Source organism: Zingiber officinale, chromosome 6B (assembly GCF_018446385.1).
Source record: "Zingiber officinale cultivar Zhangliang chromosome 6B, Zo_v1.1, whole genome shotgun sequence".
Lineage (NCBI taxonomy): Eukaryota > Viridiplantae > Streptophyta > Magnoliopsida > Zingiberales > Zingiberaceae > Zingiber > Zingiber officinale.
The window spans coordinates 133007529-133028652 of NC_055996.1; positions in this window are offsets into that span (position 1 = coordinate 133007529).

The following is a 21124-nucleotide window of genomic DNA, read 5'->3' on the forward strand; positions in this document are numbered from 1 at the left end:
ATACTCAACCGATGGACAAGAAATGCCAAGGTGGGGGCAATCTATGACTTTGGTGCGCAAACTTCCATCGACACTCCAGATGCGAAGTTGATGGCAAGACACTCTAGGCTATCCTATAAAACTTCAGTAGTTATTGATGTTGCATCTTTAACTGATGAGGGGACAAACATGTTGGATGATCAATTCGATTGTATATACAGTAAACTTCAAGAGCTTAACATTAGCAGGAAAAATGACAACCAAAGTCAAAGAAACCAAGGCATTGATGGGGGGCCCTCTATTGTTGACCCTTCTTTGGTCAGGGCAAAGGGGTGTGGAAAACGATTGAAATCGTCAAAAGAGACAACAACCTCAAAAGCGAGGCTATGTCGTGGATGCGGTCACCGAGGTGTCTCACACGATAAGCGTAATTATCCTTTACTACAGCAGAGGTATGCGTCCATTAGTTATCGCCTTAGATCATACATATTTAGCTGCGCATATCAATTTATATCATCCAAAAATAATATAGTAAATAACTATACGATTTTCAGATCAAATGCTACAAAGAAGGATAATACCAACGACGACGAATCGTATGAAGAAGATTTGGCATCTATAGCTGGTACAATCATGTTTTTGTGTACCTATATGACTCAATCTGGACGCATATTTATCTTATAATTTTTGCACTAATCTTGTAGGGTCTAACACCTTGCTCTTTCCATTCTGAGGATAGGTACTACCACTCTCTAGTCTCTAAGTTGAAGAGAGTAATACAGGCGATCCTAGAGGTATTGAACATTGTGCAAAATATATCTGAACATGCCATCGAAATGTAAATGTTTTGACATTACTTTCTCAGGTAATTATATTAGTGAAATGTATGGGCGCTATAATGTGCTATCCTCGTACTAAGTAGCTACTACATTTTGTAGCGGCAACTACCATATATTACTCTATTTGTAAACACCGGATTAAGTTATTATTGCACATATCACTGATCCATCATTTCCACATAACGCATATTAGCTGCTACACTATATGACAATTAGTGAGAATTAGCTGATATACGATGTAGAATCTAATTCGGTGACGTGACGTGATCTGCTAAGGCCACACCGGTCACACGTATTAATACCAAATATATTTATACTCATTAAGAGCTGCTACACGAGGTAGCATGCTGCTACAATGTCTGACAGTTTTACTAGCGGTAAGCACTACACACATACATCCAATAGATTATAATTTACTGAAACATGGAAGTTACTTACAAACTTTTTAAAGGTAAATAAAACAATAACAAAGAAATACAAATTTGGGTAAATGCAACAAGTTGTGGAAGCTACATGTATATGTAAATGCTACAATGTGTGGCAGTTATTAGTCATATTAGCTGTTACAACGCTTTGCAAACCAAACCAAAGCCAATGCAGCATCACATATCACTTTTTTCAGCGCCTTTAAGCAATATAATATACAACTACAAACAGGTGTAGCAAGTTATTAGTCTAGGAAGCTGCTACACCGTGTAGCAGCAAACCTAAACACATGGCCCTGCAGAAGCATAAAAAATTTTAAAAATTTTTAAATCAAATGTATATACATGTTCCAATCATCCTGTAGTAGGAAATGCGCTGAAAGAGCGAAAAGTCATGCATCAAAAATAATTTTTCAATCAAGTTGATATACACAATATGAAAACTATGGCTAAAAAGTAGTATTAATCTATGCTAGAAAATAGAGGGGCTAGAAATCCAACTAACCAAGTTAGCTGCTACAAGGTGTGGCAGATTCACGCAGATTTAACTGCTACACGTTGTAGCAGCTTCGTCTCCATGAAGCTGCAACACCTTGTGGCTGCAAATCAAAGTCCACCGGATAGCAGGCGGTTGGTGCAGCCGACCTTTCACTTTCCCGGCAAGGGCCCAAGTGGTCAGCCGGACGACCTTCGACGAAGACGAGGGAGACGGAGGGAGCGAAGGAGAGAGAATTCCAATCAATCTGTAGCAGGAAAGGCGCTGAAGTAGTGAAATTTTTTTTTTAAAATAATTTTTGAATCGGGTTGATATAGAGAATATGAAAACTATGGGTACTGAGTACGTTAATCTCTGCTAGAAAATGACAAGGTAGCTGCTACAAGGTGTGGCAGCTTCATGCACAGTTAACTGCTACACGTTGTAGCCGCTTCGTCCCCATGAAGTTGCTACACCTTGTAGCAGCAAATGAAAGTCCACCGGAGAGCAGGCGGTTGTTGGAGCCGTCGACCATCCAGGTCGTAGCATAAGTCCTTCCGATCTTCTACCACGACCAATCCAAGTCATATCCTACAAGCACGGTTTCATCAGTCGTAGTAGTTGATGCAACGGTTAGAAATGGGAGCAAAGCCGCGGTGCATCTTTATACAATTATTACAGCTATTTTTATAACGGTGTGGATTAAGAAATTAAATTGGAGTGAGGTGGTAGGATCTCACAGTAGACCTGCGATTAAAGAGGCCGGAGCAACTTTCCGGCCGGGAGCGCGAGGGATCGAGGGAAAGGGGGGGGGAGCGGCGAGCTAGACCAAAAATATTGAACTTTCCGGGGAAGTGTCAAGTCACCCGGAGGATGGACGCCGAAGGGAACCGGGAGCGAGGGAGAGAGAGCGAGGAGGGAGAGGGAGGGAGTGAGAGAGAACGGCGAGGGAGATTTTATTTTTGGTAATAAGTGCCGCCGAAATTTTGAACAAAGGCGAGAAAGGGAGAGAGTAACTTCCGTGGATTATTTTATTTGTAGTGAAACCGAGCTGACGGTGCCACGTCCGCGCGTCGCTCACGGTCACGCACAAAGCGTCACCACGCTCACGATCACACACAAAGCGTCGTCCAACATATTAAAACTCTATATATATATATATATATATATATATATATATATATAAATTACTTGCATAGACTATAATATAATTAAGAATTCCCTCCTCCACCACGCCGTCGTTCTCCCAGACACCACCCACCCACTCCTCCACTCCCCTTTCACCACGTCTCGAAACACTCCAACTCCCCCAAACGCGCCTCTTCTCATTGGCCCAAGTCGCGCCTCGGCGCCTCCTTCAAAATTTGCCCTTCGTCCTTTATATTGGACTTCCCCCGGTAGTACGTCGACTTTGTTCCTGCACTTCTACCTTCCCCTCCAGGGGACCGCTTCTTCTACATTCAGGTTGCAGGTACACTAGTGAGTACGGAATGCTCGAGTTAATAACAAGTGAAATTTCATATATATATATATATATATATATATATAAATCTAATTATTGGGTTAAATATTATATTTATCACAAAGATGTATACTAATTTTAGTTATCCTCATGAATGCATAAACAAAAAGTAAAATTTTTCCCTTACTCTTTTCTGTCAACTTACCAATCTTCTCGTCCCAAATATTATTTTCTAAATAGCTAAATCATATTTTTAATTAAAAATGTTTTATAATTTGGATGTACGTATTTTCACTTTCTCTCTCCCTCCATCCTTTTATTTGATTTTATAAACACAAAATGATCATAAACCTCCTTTGCTTGTCATACCTTCTCGTATTATTTAACGAAATTACAAAAAACTATTTAAGATTTAAAAATATTATCTTAAGAATTTCAAAAAAAATAATTTAAAGGACAACAACAGTTAAAAACCTCAGTATTGAAGGACAAACTTCTAGCAAGAGTGAAATTCATAGGAAATATAATTAAAAATTTAACGATGTAGGTATAAATTTACTATTGTAAAATAGGATTATTACAGTTTGGTAACAAAGGGTAATCACAAAAATTGTATTTATGGTTTTATTGGAAGTGTGGGGAATAAATATCCAATAACACCTGCAATATGATACACTCCAATACTTAATCGGTTTGCAAGGTGCTCCGTAGTGATACTAGATTTCAGCTTAGACCTTGTTAATGCATGTTAGATTGATATGGTAGGTATTGACACGTTAGATCTAATATGTGATCATATCAGGCTCACTTTCTTCCTTGATTAAAATTTTGATTTGGTACTAATGCGGTATTGATGAAGCGTCTCATCCTGTTGCCACGGTAGAGGTCAAAGAAAGTCAAATTCAAGACCAGGGATTAAGCTCTGACCCACCGTTTTCGACACGAGGAGCAATCAAACAACCGACGCTCAAGGGAGATGGCACGTAGAAGCCGAGCCGAGTGGCTACCTCGCTCGGTAAGATATCAGGGCATGACATCAAGAGTTCGACTTCGGCCGAGTGACCACCCTGCTCGGCTAGACAACCAACATGACATCGACAAAGTTCGACTCCAGCCGAACGGCTACCCCACTCGGCCTAGCAGCAAACTTGACATCAGCCGAGCACGCGGACAGTGGACTTCGGTCGAGCGGCTATCCTGCTCGGCCCTGTTGGTTGGTCTTAGGAAGATCGTACCGGCTTCACTGTACAAAAATTTTGTACAAGTGTCGAACCTTTCCTAAACAACCTATTGTGTTCTTTATAAATTAAATTAGGAATCGCAAACGGAACTTAACATTATTGATTCCAAATTTAACTTATCTGTTCTTAATGATTTAGATTTGGATCGCAAACGATGCTTAAAATTATTGATCCAAATTCACCTATGTTATAAATTCAATTAAATATCAATTTCCAAAATTGGCTTCCAGGACTGCATGGTGAGGCACTAGTCCTTCTTGAGTATGGGATCATCCACCACCGCCTATACAAAACCTTTTAAGGAAAACTAATATTTAATTTCCTTATATAACTCTAGGTTTAACAAAAAAAACAATCGAATCACAAATTTGAAAAAAAAAAACACAAACTCGAATCACAAATTCGAAACTCTAGAATCATATGCCTCTTGTGTTTGGAATTCATATAAAGAAAAACTAGCATGATGCGGAAAACAATTACTAGTAATACATTTTCTTTGTATGCTAATAACCTTGAGATCTTCTGTCGTATTCTTCGCCTCCTCTTGGACGTAGTGTGGGCGACGAACCTCCAAGATGAACACCACCCAAAAGCTTCTTCATCCTTCTCTAAAATCCGGCCATCACCACCACAAAGAAATAAAAGAGAGCAAGGGGAAAGGAAAGGGAAGAGGGTCGGTCACAAGAGGGAGCACAAGCAAGAGAATAAGAATTGATCTATCATGAGGCCTCTCCTCCCCTTCTTTTATAATACTTGCCCAAGGCATACAAGGAATGATTTTTACAAAAAATTAAAATCTTCCTCTTGTTTTTCCTTTCCTCCTTTTTAATTCCTTTTTCTCCTCTTTGATTGATTCAATTGATTGGTCGGCCCCTTGCTTGGGCACCAAGCAAGGATGGCTGGCCCTAAGAGGAAGGAAATAAAAAATTTTGTAAAAATTTTATAAGCAAAGAAGGAAAGCTTTTATAAAATTTTACAAGCTCTCTTTTAATCTCCTAATGTGGATGCTTAAAAAAGGAAAGTTTCTTTATTTTAAAACAAGTTTTAAAATTTAAAACTTCTCATTTAAAATTTTTTTTTTTAACATGGTGACAAAAAAGGAAAGTTTCAAATTTAAAACTCTTTTTTTAAAAACCATAAGGATGGTTAAAAAAGGAAAGTTTTAAAACTTTTAAACTTTCTTTTAATCCATGTGGCCTAATTCAAATAAGGAAAGTTTTATAATTTAAAATCTCTCTTTTAAAACTTGTAGATATCTACAAAGAAAATATTTTAAAAATTCAAAACACCCCTCATAATTTGAATTATATGGTCGGCCCCCTATGCAAAACTTATGGCCGACCCCTTTAGAGAGGATAGTGGCCGACCCTTGGCTTGGTCACCAAGCCTTGGGTCGGCCCCCTCTTGGACACCAAGATGGGCTTTTCATGGGTGGATATGAGGCATTAATGAGGCTACGACAGGGACCTAGAGGAGAAATTGGTTTTGGGCTCCCGACGAGCTTGAGTATCCCGTATTCGCCCCGAACACACAACTCAAGTTCATCAATAACAACTCATTCCACTAGAGAGTTATTATTGTACTACCACACCAATCCTAAATTACATTATCGGCTCCTTCTTATCATGAGTGTGTTAATCTCCCTGTGTTTAAGATATCGAATGTCTACTAATTAATTGAGTCACTAACAACTCATTTTAATTAATGTCTTAGTCCAAGAGTAGTACCACTCAACCTTATCGTTATGTTGGACTAAGTCCACCTCCACCTGCAGGGTTTAACATGACAATCCTTATGAACTCCTCTTGGGGACATTATCACCCTAGATTACTAGGACACAGTTTTCTTCTATAATCAACAATACACACTATAAGTAATATCATTTCCCAACTTATCGGGCCTTTTGATTTATCGAACTAAATCTCACCCTTTGATAAGTCAAAGAAATAAATATTAAATATATGTGCTTGTCATTATATTAGGATTAAGAGCACACACTTCCATAATAACCGAGGTATTGTTCTTTTATTTAGTTAGTATAAAAAAACTACCTCAATGGTCCTACTCAATACACTCTAAGTGTACTAGTGTAATTATATAGTCAAGATAAACTAATACCTAATTACACTACGACTGTTCTGATGGTTTGTTCCTTTCCATCTCAGTCGCGAGCTATTGTTTATAATTTATAAGGAACTGCTAGCATGATCTTCTATGTGTGACACCACACATCATGTTATCTACAATATAAATTAATTGAACAACTACACTTAGAATATAAATATAGACATTTTTGACCAATGCGATTCTTTATTTCAAAATAAATGTTTACAAAAACTAGGCTTTTAGTATACACTCTAACTGGCCCGACAGCAGACAACACGTGGACAGCAGAATTTCGGCCGAGCGACTATTCCGCTCGGACAAGCAATAGACACAGCAGGATATCTTTTGACATCCTTTTGGAAGCTAACACCGCTAACAAGTGGCATGGTCAGACAGAGAATCGTATTGCGGAAACTTCCACTGTCACTTCAGAGATATGCTCGGCCCGTTAAGGTACTGTGTCAGGAGCACTTTACTGACACGTCTTTTCAGGGAAAGCTTTTAGATGCGTGTCTTTCTTGGGAAGCCTGCACGTGCGCTATAGGAGTTTTATATAAAGGGGGGTCCAAGCATCGACGGAGGCATGCGTTACATGCGATCTTTACTATTGCGATACAGTTCTTGTTGCTCCGCTTACTACTTCTTTTTCTTCTCCTTCTTCTTCTTCTTCGTCGGAGACTGACTTGAGCGTCGGAGGGTCATCGCCGGGGACCCCTTCCCTGGCCCGACATTGAAGCTGCATGTGTTGCAGGTCAGAGTGAAGTTCATCGGAGGTCAACAGGAGCGTCACATCCCCAGCATCTATTTCATCGACTTTCGGACAGGATCAGATACCATATCTACCTTCTCCTCACTCAACCCTTCATAGTGATTGGGAGTTTGTATAAATCCAATTACCCTAGGACTATCAATATATTTTGACTAAAATCCACTTATGGACCTACACTTGTTTGATTAGACTCATTTAACGTGTTGTTAGTTTCTGTTATTATAAGGAGTTAAATTGTGTTATCCATTGCTTATTTAAGGCTCTCAGTGATGGTCTAATGTTACAAGAAATTTCTGCTTCAATACGAGCTTGATATGAAATTATATCAGACCTACATTGGGTCTGATATCATCCCATATCAGGCCCAACATGGACTTGATATGGGATTATATAAGGTCCAACGTGATCTTTAGTTAAAACTTTACTTTTACATCATATATGTCTTTTTCTCGCTTAACCCTTCCTACCGGTTGAAATTATGCAAAATTATAAAAACCTATGTCCAAATCAGTTGGATTATGTCACAACTACTGATAAATTATGAAAATCCAATATGTACACCATATATATCATTACTTGGTCTTTGCTAAATTAGTGTGTATAGAAACACTTGATTATGTAGTTCTAAGTTTGCTAAATTAGTTTATAATTTATTTATCAGGGATGATCATATAACTGAAAAAATTCTCTCTGAGATATGAAATATGCTTGATGCAAATTCTTGCATGAGACATGCAGTTACTGTATGTGAATTATCCAGAACAAATATTTTATCGTCTTCTAAGTATAGTGGTGTGCAAACACAAATAGAAATACAAGCAGCAACTTAACATTTGATCTAATTGAAGAAGTATTCTAGAAGATGAGATTCTGAATTCTTGTATAACACTTGGTGATTACTTTGAGTCTACTTAGAGTAAGGAGGAAGGGTATTAAACCTAAATTAGAGAGGAATTACAATGCAATATAGATATACAAGAATTCTTAGTTGACAATATGCAGATTGAACAATATGAAATTCCTCCAGAATAGTACAGTGATTTAGATGAGGTGTTCCCAATAGCCGATGATCTATATATTCTATATTCTCGATTGCTCCAACGACTAATTGAAGAGGTAACAGATTAGCATGAATTTTGTGTTGGACAGATTTTTCTGTCTCGACAAGAGTTCAAGAATGCACTTGTGAAACATGCAATGGTTAAACATATGAGATATAACTCAATTAACACCCGAATAAATAAAGTAAAAGTCATCTGCTTCAATCAACCATGTACATGGAGAGTAGTTGCCCAGGGGATGTAAAGTTCACTGTTACGAAATATGTAAAGGAACACCAATGTGGCACCATTAGGGAAAGTGTTGATCATCAAGCATGCTCTTCCTCTTTTATGGAATCTTTTGTTGAAGAGTAATTTATTGCTAATGAACAGTATAAACCAAGTATGATTATATCAAATATAAAATCTAGGTTTAGAATGACCATATCATACAAAAAAACACACAAAGCTCAGGAGAAAGCGATGAAGAAAGTCGTTAGAGATTATGACCAAGCTTACAGAGATCTTCCACTATATCTGCGTAAGTTAAGAGTTAGGGATCATGAAACCTATGTGGCACTACACAAGAATGGTGATAATCAGTTCCAGCGCTAGTTTTGGAGTTCCAAAGCTTGTCGAAGAGTATTCAGGTCTTATCTTCTCAAAATGATTAAAATTGATGACACACATCTAAGAGAGAAGTATTCAGTGTGTTGTTGATAGTTACAACAATTAATACTAATAACAATATCCTCCCAGTAACCTTTAGAATCGTTGAAGTTGAATGTAGGTTTGTCTGAGAGTGGTTTTTGGATCATACGAATAGATTCTTTGCTATTAATGCACAGTCAATGAGTATATTATCAGATAGATATCACAACATTATATCAGCGGGTAGTAAAGTCTACCCAACCACCTATCATATTTTTTATTGCCATCACATGTCTTGCAATATGGTAATAGATACTGGTAGTAGGTCAACTTTAGGCTTGTTTTGGGCAATAGCATGAGCAAACACAACACTCCAATATGATCTCATAATGCAATCTATGCTTGAAAAATATTCAAATGCCCATAAGTGACTTCAGAACATTGACCTTAAAAGATGAGCTAATGCACACTTTAGTGGGAAAAGATACATAATGCTAACCACCAATTGTATAGAGAGTTTACATGCTTTATTCAAGCATACACGTGAACTTTCCATAAGCAAGTTAATTGATAATACTAGAAGAAAGGTAACTTAATGGTTCTTTAACCGTAGGGAGGAAGTCTCGAAATGATATGTTACTTTGACACCTCATGCTATGAAAGAAATGGATTCAAGGAGAGAGAAATCTAGATGATAAAAAGTCCACCCTACCCTCAATCTGAAAAGAAAATAGAGACATAGGGTGTTTTATTTATTGTTGATTTGGAAAGAAAATATTATAACTATAGAGAGTTTCAAATTTTAGGACAGCCTTATGTTAGTTGCTACTCGGAATACCATTCTAGTTCCCCTGTACAAAAATTTGTACAAGCATAGAACTATCCTAGCTACCCATATGCTCTACTGAAGTTAAACTTGGATTGCAAACGATGCTTAACATTATTAATCCAAATTGTCTCTCAGAAATTAAACTTGGATTGGAAATGATACCTAACATTTTTACTCCAAGTTTAACTGATGTGTTCTTCATAAGTTAAACCATATTACAGAAGTTGATTAAATATCTATTTCAAAAATCAGCTTCCAGGTTAAACATGGTGAGGCACTAGGCCTTCTTGGCTATGAGATCATCCACCACTTCCTAGACAAAACCTTTCAAAGAAATCGGATATTTAAACTTCTTACAGTAAACTAGGTTTAACTATAGAAACCTCAATATAAGCATAATATCGAAACATGAAATCGAAACACAAAATCGATAACAAAAACAATAGCCTAAAATAGATAGCCTCTTGTGTTTGGTTTTTTAAGATCTAAACAAAGAAGATGAACTAGTTATGATGTGGAAACAAATAACTAGTTATACTTTTCTTTGTAACTTATAGACCTCTTGATCTTATGTTGTATTCCTCTCTTTCTATTGGACGTCGTGTGGGTGACGATCTACCAAGATGAAATCCACCCAAACTTTCTTCTCCTCCAAGACTCTCGAGCCACTAAGGGATGTCAAAATAGGAAACTTCCTTTCTCTTCTTCTTCTCTTCCAAGTAGCCGGCCACCAAGGAAAAGGAACTTCTTGATGTGTCGCTGGCCTTGAGAGAAAGAAAACAAGGAGCAAGGGTCGGCCACACAAAGATCAAGAGAGGAGACTAAGGTTATCTCTTTTGAAGGCTCCCTCTCCCTCTCTTTTATAATTCTTGCTCAAGGCAAAAAAGGAAAGTTTTAAAACAAAATTAAAACTTCCGTTTAATCCTTGCTAATGACTAAAAAGAAAAGTTTTAAAATAAAAAATTAAAACTTCCTCTTAAACAATACATGGCCGGCCACACAAAAGCAAAAAAGGAAATTTTTAAAAATTAACCTCTCTCTTTTAAAACATGTAGACATCTACAAAAAAGGAAAGATTAAAATTAAACCTCCTCTTTTAAATCATGGTTATAAAAAAAGAAAGTTTTATCAAAATTAAAATCTTTCTTTTAGACACTACAAATAAGGAAAGATTAAAATCTCTCTTTAATCTTTTGTAGATAGATATAAAAGGAAAGATCTTAAAATTTAAAAACTCACTTTTAAAACCATATGGATGGTATCATAAAAGGAAAGATTTTATCAAAATTTAACTTTTAATAAAATATCCTTTTCTCTTCTTATATGGTCGACCCCTTGCTTGGGCACCAAGCAAGGCTTGGCCGACCCTAGCTTGAGCTCCAAGCTTGGCTTGGCCAACCCCTTGCTTGGGCTCCAAGCAAGGATGTGGTCGGCCCCTAAGTTTGGTTAAGAAGCTGGGCTTTGGGTAGATATAAGGCTTTATAAATAAGAGACTACAACAGGGACCGAGATGAGGAATTGATTTTAGTCTCTCGATGAGCTTGAGCTTCCCATGTTCGCCCCGAACACCTAACTCAAGCTCATCAATAATAACTCATACCACTAAAAAGTTATTATTGCACTACCGTGCCAATCCCATATTACAATATGGGCTCCTTCTTATCATGAGTGCGCTAATCTCTCTGTGTTTAAGATATCGAATATTCATTAATTAAATGAGTTACTAACAACTCACTTAATTAATATCTAGATTCAAGAGTAGTACCACTCAACCTTATTGTCATGTTGGACTAAGTCCACCTGTAGGGTTTATATGACAATCCTTATGAGCTCCTCAAGGGGACATTACCAACCTAGATCACTAGGACACAGTTTCATTCTATATTCAACAACACACCATATAAATAATATCATTTCCCAACTTATCAAGTCTATTGATTTAACAAACTAAATCTCACCCTTTGATAAATTAAAGAAATAAATATTAAGTATACGTGCTTGTTATTATATCATGATTAAGAGTACGCACTTCCATAATAGCAGAGGCCCTGTTTTTTTTTACAGTCAGTATAAAAAGAACAACCTCAAATGGTCCTGCTCAATACACTCAGAGTGTACTAGTGTAATTTTATAGTCAAGATAAACTAATACCAAATTACACTACAATCATTCCAATGGTTTGTCCCATTTCATCTTAGTTGTGAGCAACTATTTATAATTTATAAGGAACTGATAACATGATCTTGTGTGTGACACCACACATCATGTTATCTTCAATATAAATTAAATGAATAACTACATTTAGCATATAAATGTAGATATTTGACCAATATGATTCTTATTTTAAAATAAATATTTATACAAAAAGCTTGACTTTTAGTATACATTCTAACATCTTGTTCACATGCTATTACTGTCATCATTCACCGGAACATGGATACACTCCCATATTATGAGCATTATTTGTTGGATCGAGATGCACATAAGAGGGAGGTGAATCACATGATTTTCAAAAACTTGTTCTTTTGTTTTGAAATAAAGTATACACATCAGAAAATAAGTACGGATTCGAAAATAGGGAACACAAGAAAGCGTGTTCAGTTTTACTTGGTTCGGAGCCTTCGACGACTCCTAATCCAAGACCCAAGTCTCATGGACCTATCAATGAGTAATCCACTAAATACTTCTTCCAGAACCGTCAAAAGAGGGGATCGAGTACAATGAAAGAACAAGAAAAAGTGTAATACGCTACACTTTTCTTTATGCAATAATTAAGTACAGTATTAAAATTTCATTACCAAAACCCTCGAAGATGATCAGATCAGGCTCAGTGTTTGACGGCTTCTCAGCAATAGTCAGGTACAACAACATTGTAGCAGAGTAGTAGCAGGAAGCTGGAGTAGTCGGAACCTTAATCGGATGAGTAGAAGCTTGTATATGTTGGTGCAGGTTGCATTCATAATCTGGTTTTAATGTATGGCAAATAGGTTAAAGTTAGATGTGTTGTTTATCTAACTACTTTACAAAGTGTGCAAGAGTTGACTGCTCTGAGGGACCTGACACCAGGCTGAAATCTAGCTAGGTTTGTGGGCTTGATAGCTGGTGGGAAGTCTATATAGGTCCGCGGAGTCTGATATCTGGCTGAAAGTCCGGTTGGGTCCACAGGACCTGACAATCGGTTGAAGTACAGTTGGATCAACAGACCTGACAACTGGTGGAAAGACCTGGTGGGTCAGAGGCAAGTAAGTAACTGCAAATGGTAAGTGAAGGTAAGCAACTAGAGTAGAGATCCAGTGAAGACAAGTTTCCCATTGAGGGAACTGTAGGCATCAATCCAACTTAGGTCCATTTGAGAAACCTAAGCTGAGATCTTGGCTAGGTCCTGATCTTGTAGAGACAAGATCTAATTAATATTCACATTTTATCATGTTGTGCTTACTCTATTTTGCAGGATAAAATATATTTTTTGATTGCCTAGACTAATCTTCTCTTACAGGTGGAATATGCTGAAGAAAAGGGTTCGGGCACCCGGAAGGGGTCTGGGCGCTCGGAAGGAGTCCGGCCACCCGGAGTAGGCTCGCCCAGCGAGTGCTGAGGGCGCCCAGGCGATCCAGGTGCCCGAACTCAGTGCAGACGCCTGGAACCCAAAAATCATCCACAAACTGACGTGGAATGCGTCGATTGGCCGAGCCACGTGGTCCAAGCACCCGGAGGGGTTCCAGACACCTATAGGGATTTCAGGCACCCGGAATGGACCTATTTAAAGACATTCGACCCAGAGCTTCAGAATAACTGCTAGGGTTAATTTGTAGCTAGAGGGGAGGTGAATAGCTCATCGCGCTTTGTTGTCTTGTTTTGATGATGATGATATGCAGCAGAAATACACACAAAGCACACTTACAATGCTAACTCTAGGATTTACTTGGTATCCATCTCAAGAAGACGTGACTAATACAAGGATCCATACACGACACACTCTCCACTAAGAAAAAACACTCCTTCTCAGTAACTACCAAAGGCGGAGAAGCCTTGTACAAACTCTCAATACAACAAGAAGAAAGTAAAACAAAATACAAGTGAAATCTTACAAGATTTCCAATATGAAACCCTAATTTGCTTCTTCTTCTTCTTGTGGAATGCCTCTTGACCTTGGAAGTGCAACAATACTTTGCTCCAAGAAAGCTTCAACAACTGGCGTGAATCTATGAGAGAGATCGTAAGAAGTGGAGAGGAAGAACTACGGAGGAAGACACTCGCCAACGGCTTTATCCTGCCCAACGATCGTCTCCCAATCAATCGATCGATCGATTGGGGAGGTTGAATCGATTGGCTGATCAATTCAACCTTCTTTTGTGCTCTCTGGAAAATGGCATGAATCGATCGCCCGATTGATTCAACTCTTTTGCATCACACGCGATTCCCAGCCCCCAATTGATCGATTAATTGATTGGTGGTGCCCAATTTGATCACTTGATCAAATTGACCAATCCTAACTTGCCCAAGTCAAATCTAAGGTACCCCAAACCCAACATCCAGTCAACCGTGACTTGTTGGGACTTCTCGTGCCTAGCATCCGGTCAACCTTGACCTGCTGGGACTTCTTCGTCAAGTGTCCGGTCAATCCTTTGACCCACTTAGACTTTTCCTTTCGTACCAAGTGTTCGGTCAACCTTGACCCACTTGGACTTACCGTCTCGTGCCAAGTGTCCGGTCCTCCATGACCCACTTGGACTTCCACCAGATGTTCGGTCACCCTTGACCCATCTAGATTTCCTCGTGCTAAGTATTTGGTCAATCCTTTGACCTACTTGGGCTTCCCAACATAGGTGTCCGGTCAATCATGACCCACCTGGATCTCCACGTGCTTCCCTTCACTCACCAGGTCTTTCCATCTACCTGGCTTCACTCACCAAGACTTTCCATCTGCCTGACTTCACTCACCAGGACGTTTACCTAGCTTCACTCACTAGGGCTTTCACCTAACTTCACTCACCAGAATTTTCCCACTGCCTAGCTTCACTCACTAGGTTTTTCACTCAGCTTCACTCATCAGGATTTTTCCTTACCTAATCTCCAGTTAGGACTTTTCCAGTCAAGTATCCGGTCAACCATTTGACCTACTTGACTCTTCTTCACATTAAACTGGTTATCCCTTGACTAGAGGGGAATTGTATCAACAATCTCCCCAATCGGATGATTGCATTTGCAATCTCCATGTATTGTCAAACATCAAAACCCAAGCATCAAGACTCAAGCTTGAGCCAACTCAAGCTTAGTCAACCTGGCCCAGGGGATATTGCACCAACAATAACAACTGTAACGACTTTCTCTTCTGCTCAGTGCTTCGAAAAAACTCCTGCGACGCTGTGAAACTCCTTCGACAACTGGCGATCAAGATTCTTTTCTTTTTATTGTCGGTAATACTGTTTTATAGTTCTTATACTTGCAATTTGTAACCATTTCAAACTATTAGTAGATTACCCAACGAAAGTACTCGACGAGTGCAGGCCTTGGAGTAGGAGTCGTCGAAGGCTTCCAACCAAATAAAAATTTGGTCGTGTTAGCATTGCTTCTTATTCTTCCGCTTCCCCTCTAGCGTTCTTTCCGATCCTACAAGTGGTATCAGAGAAGATACCACTCTGAATTGGTGCAACCACCAATCAAGCAAAGGGGGGCCCTTTTTGAAAGAAAAATTATATATAATTTTTTATTAAAAATTATTCTTACGTCTTTCATTTATTTCCCTCTATTTTTTTTAAAAAAAAATTATTGTCATTTTTTCACCATTAGTTTAAATTGGTGAAATAACTCTTTTGACAAAATTTATCATAATATTTTTTTAATTATTTTTTAAATTGGTGAAATGCTCTTATTTCTTTATCTCCCACACTACTTATCCCAAGACAAAGTCTTGAAAATTGCTTCTTGTTTATATTTTTTTGCAAGTATACCAATGTCTCATCAAGAAGGATGGAGTATCCACGAACCACCACCATATGAGATGTAAAAGAGACACAAATCCAATCTATGAATGATGCAGATGGAATGCTTCATCCTTATGAACAACTTCGATGGATGCATGACACTAAGGGGATCAACCCAAAACCCAGCAGCCAATAGAAAGGTAATAAATTCAATTGTAAAATTATTACCTAATGAAATTACATGCAAGAGCCGATGGAGCTAGAGGATCAATTCAAGAGTAAAGTCAGACTCGAGTCAAATCCAACGGAGAAACCTACTGAATTAGAGAATGTGCTTAAGGTTAGTACAATTTACCAAAATACTCCTATCGGTAGTAGTTTAAATAATCAGTATGATAATCTAGATAAATATGAAATTATTCCAAATATGGTCCATGATAATCTAGATTTACATATTCAAATTTAGAACTTCAAAATAATCTAAATTCTGATCAAGTCAATCAAAACTTTGACTAAATCGACATCAACCTTGACTTAGTCAAACAAAACATTGACCAAATCAATTCAAATAAATTAATTAATTCAAAAAATTTAAAATTAAATAAAAATTTAAAAATAATTAATTCAAATTTAAAATTATAAAAATGAGAAAATAGATTTATATAAAATCAATAAATACCTTAATAAATTATTTAATAATCTAGATAATATCAATTTAGAAAATTCTATCCAAAATCAAGATAATTTAATTAATAAAAATTTAAATCTTAAAGATAAGAATATAGATAAAACTAATCTAATAAATCCAACTAATAATATAAACTTAAAAGATAAAGAAAATATAAGGATAAAATCAAATACTTTGATAAAATTAAAACAAAATTTAATAAATTCGAAATTAAATATTAAAGATAACATCCTAAAGAAAGATAATTCAAGTAACTTAATAAAATTAAAGTTGGAAAATTTTAAATATTAAGTACACTTCTAAGAAGGACAATTTAACCAATTTAATTAATTCAAAATTATAAATGTAAATTCAACCTAAACTATAATTAATTAAACCTTAACTAAAACTTAATTACATTAAACTTAAAGAAAGGGTTCCTAAAGCTTATCTAACCAAGCAAGAAGCAAACCAAATCCACAAAAAACTAAAGTTCAATAATTCAGGGGAGGTTCCAAATTGGCACCTCCAAAATAATAGTTTACCTAGCTGGATAATTAGGATTAATCAACAAAGGGTAAAAGTTTAACTTGATCAACGATACTGGTGAAGTTTTGGATAATAGTAGCTTAGGAAAATTCTGTCTATGTATGTCTAGGAAGATATGACTTCGACCTGGTGCATTTGGCTTAGTGGAACTAACCAAAATTACCCTTTATGAATCCTAACTAGTTAAATCAAAGTTTTGTAGGAAGTTTAGTGGATAGGACTATTTAAAAAATCTCGAACATATGGTTACTCTAATGATGTTCAAATGAGTCATCATAGCCCTGAAATTTACCCTAAGAATGTCTACTTGTTGAACCCAAATTTAAACTTGAATCTAACATAAAGTTAAACCCAACCCTGAAATTAAACATAACTCATCTAACAAAACTATAGGATTCTCTAATTAAAAACATAGATCGGGTGAGATAATTAAGGATTTAAAATTAAATTAAATTAAATTATATTAAATTAAATTTCAATATTAATTTAATTAAACACCAAAATTAAAATTGAATTAAAACATATTTTAATTAATGTATCATATATAAATTATTTTAATTTTTTTAAAAAATTTATTATTGTACAAATCTTTTTAAAAAATTATTTTAATTATTTTAAAAAAAATTCTTTTAAAAAACCTGTAAAAAATATTTTAAAAATTCTTTTAAAAAATACTTTAAAAAACCTTTTAGAAAATACTTTATAAAATTTATTTTAAAAATCTTTTCAAAAATTATTTTAAAAATCCTTTAAAAAAATTATTTAATTTTTTTAAAAAAAATCTTTTAAATATTCTTTTAAACCCCCTTTTAAAGAAAAACAATCCTTTAATTTTTTTTAAAAAAAATCCTTTAAAAAAATACTTAACATAAAACTTAAATCTTTATTAACAAACAATCAAAATTCAATTAACTTAAACTTTAAACTCAATTAAGTAATTAATAAGTAAATAATTAAAATTTAATTATTTTGTCTAACCTTATTTAAGATTTAACTTAATTTGATTAATATTCTAATTTAATCAAATTAAAACGTTAACTTACTCTAATGCACTTTAAATCAAATTTAAATTTACAAGTGAATTAATGCTTAACCTTTATTTAACTTAATCAACTTTAATTTTAATGTTAATAAAAAATCTTAACTTTACTTTAATTAAATTATAATTTATATTAATTATAGATTGACTCAAATTGAAACTTAACTTGTTTACTAACTTTTTTAACTCTGAATTAATTTAAACTTATAACTTAGTTAATCCTAACTTAACTTTAATCAATAAATTTGTTTAAGTTACACCTAATTAAAACTTAAAATTAAAACTAATACTTTCATTCATTAGTCAATTAACTCAATCAATTAATATAAATTATAAGTTATTTTAATCAAATAAGTATTAAATTATTGAATTGAGTCAAGTAAAAGTTAATCAATAAATCATTGATAATGATTAACTGTTATTAAATTAATAATAAATTATTTCATTTAACCTAAAACTTAATTTTAACTTAATATAACTAAATCTAAGGTTATTTTTTTTATTAATGATTAATCAAACTTAAGTGAATAATCATAATGTGTAAATAATATATTTGATGAACGTTTGTATTATGAATAGTAAATTCCCTAGGTACTAAGATAGAAATACTTGTTGCTAACAAAGATAACTAGAAGGTGCTAGGTTCAGGGGAAGCACGGGCCTTGAAAATATGTTCAGTTTAATATGTCCAAACCCTAGTACAATTTAAGGGAAAGTGTTAACTTAAGGGGGAGAAAGAATTCAATTATTTTGAAAATATGTTGAAACATTGATGTGGAATTTATAAAAAAACAAAAAAAAGTACAACTTACAAAAAATTATTTGCTTCGAGAAAGTTTTTGAAAAATCAAATCATTTTTTAAAAAAATTTCTTCCACTTTGAAAATCTTTCTTAAATCTTTTTTGTAAAATTACCTTGAATTTCTTTTCAAACTCACATTGAAAATATTTCTTAAAAAAATTTTCTTTAAAATTATTTTTAAAAATATTTTCACTTTATTCTGAAATACATTTTGATAATATTTTCAAAATTAATTTGTTGAATTTCCTTGAAACATTGATTTGAAAAAACTCTTCTAAAATTTGCCTAAAATATATAATAATCCTTATAACATGCTTTGTTGAATCTTGTTTGAAAAATATGAAATGTTTCAAAACTAATTTTCTTCTCTTTGAAAATGTTTTTCAAAATTATTGCAAAGTTTCAAAATTTGAAAATTTAAAGAGACTAAACTTTTTTAAAATTACAAAATTACTTTGAAAATGAATAACTTAGAAAGTGTTTAAAGTGTTTTTGAAAACTGCTTTAACTTATCCTTTGAAACCCTCTTATTAAATTATGCATTCAAACATGTTTTTAATACTTTTTTGAAAACTCTCTTGAAAAACATTTGCATTATTTGAACTTATTTGGGTAAAGTTTTTTTTATAACATTACTTCCAAAAATTTTCTTTCAAAAGATAAGCACTTTCTATTTGAAGTTGTTAGGTTTTCAAACATTGGTTTTCAGAACTATTTAAAATACTTGACATCATTATTTGAAACCTTGTTTAAAAACTAAGGTTTTAAAAATCTCCTTTGTTAAATCTTTATTTATGCCTTATACATTTATCCAGTTTGATGTATGTCGAAGAGGGAGAATAGTGAGTTAGGTTAGAAAAATTCCAATCAACCTATTTTTTTATGTGTTATTGCTTTATTATTTTTTCTAAATTTAATTCAGATTGCCATTATATCAAAAAGGGGGAGATTGTTGGTGCAGGTTGCCTTAATAATCTGATTTTGATGTATGACAAATAGTTTAAAGTTAGATGTGTTATTTGTCTAATTACTTTACCAAGTGTGCAGGAGTTGATTGGTCTAAGAGACCTATCACTAGGATGAAATCCAGCTAGGTTTGTGGGCCTAATAGTTGATAAAAAGTCTAGATAGGTCTGTGGGGCCTGATATCTGGCTGAAAGCCCGGTTGGATCTGTGGGGCTTGACAGCCAGCCGAAGTCCAGTTGGGTCAGCGGACTTGACAACTGGTGGGAAGACCTAGTGGGTCAGAGGCAAGTCAAGTGACTGCAAGTGGTAAGTAAAGGTAAGCAACTGGAGGAGAGATCCAGTGAGGGCGCATTCCCCATTGAGCGAAATGTAGGCGTTAATCCAACTTAGGTCTATTTGGGAAACCTATGTTGAGATCTTGACTAGGTCCTAGTGTCGTGGAGACAGGATCTAATTAATACTCACATTTTATCATATTGTGTTAACTCTATTTTGCAGGGTAAAATATATTTTTCGATTGTTTGAACTAATCTTCCCTTGCAGGTGGAAGATGCTGTAGAAAAGGATCTGGACACCCGGAGTAGGCCTGCCCAGGGGGTGCTGAGGGTGCCTAGGCGATCCAGGTGCCTCAACTCAGTCCAGGCTTCCGAAACAGAAAAATCATCCACAAGCTAACGTGGAGCGCATTAATTAACCGAGCCACGTGGTCCAGGCTCCTAAAGGGATTTCAGACGCCTGGAATGGACCTATTTAAAGGAGTTTGACCCAAAACTTCAGAATAACAACTACATACTTTCTCTTCTGCTCGGTGCTTCAAAAAAGCTCCTGCGATGTTGTGAAGCTCCTCCAACAACTAGCGATCAAGATTCTTTTCTTTTTATTGTTGATAACATTGTTTTATAGTTCTTGTATTTGCAATTTGTAACCATTTCGAACTATTAGTGTATTGCCCAACGAAAGTACTCGACAAGTGCGGGCCTTGGAGTAGGAGTCGTCGAAAGCTTCAAACCAAGTAAAAACTTGGTCGTGTTAGCATTGCTTCTTATTCTTCTGCTGCGTATCTATTTTAAATCAATTTTTTGACGATCGCTATTCACCCCTCCCCCTCTAGCATTCTTTCCGATCCTACAGTATATGAGTTGTATCTTGAATCATGCACAAAGGCTTATGTAGGTTGTGGAAGACGCCTTCAACCTCCTCCAAGGCGCCTCGATAAGAAAATCTTATCCCCCTATCTTCAATAATGATAAAATCTACAAACTTTGGGTTTTGTCCTCTGGAAGGCTCCTTCAAAGCACTTCAAGGCGTCTTCACTGCTTGAAGGTGTTGGATCATGACGCACGTGAGAGGGGGGTGAATCA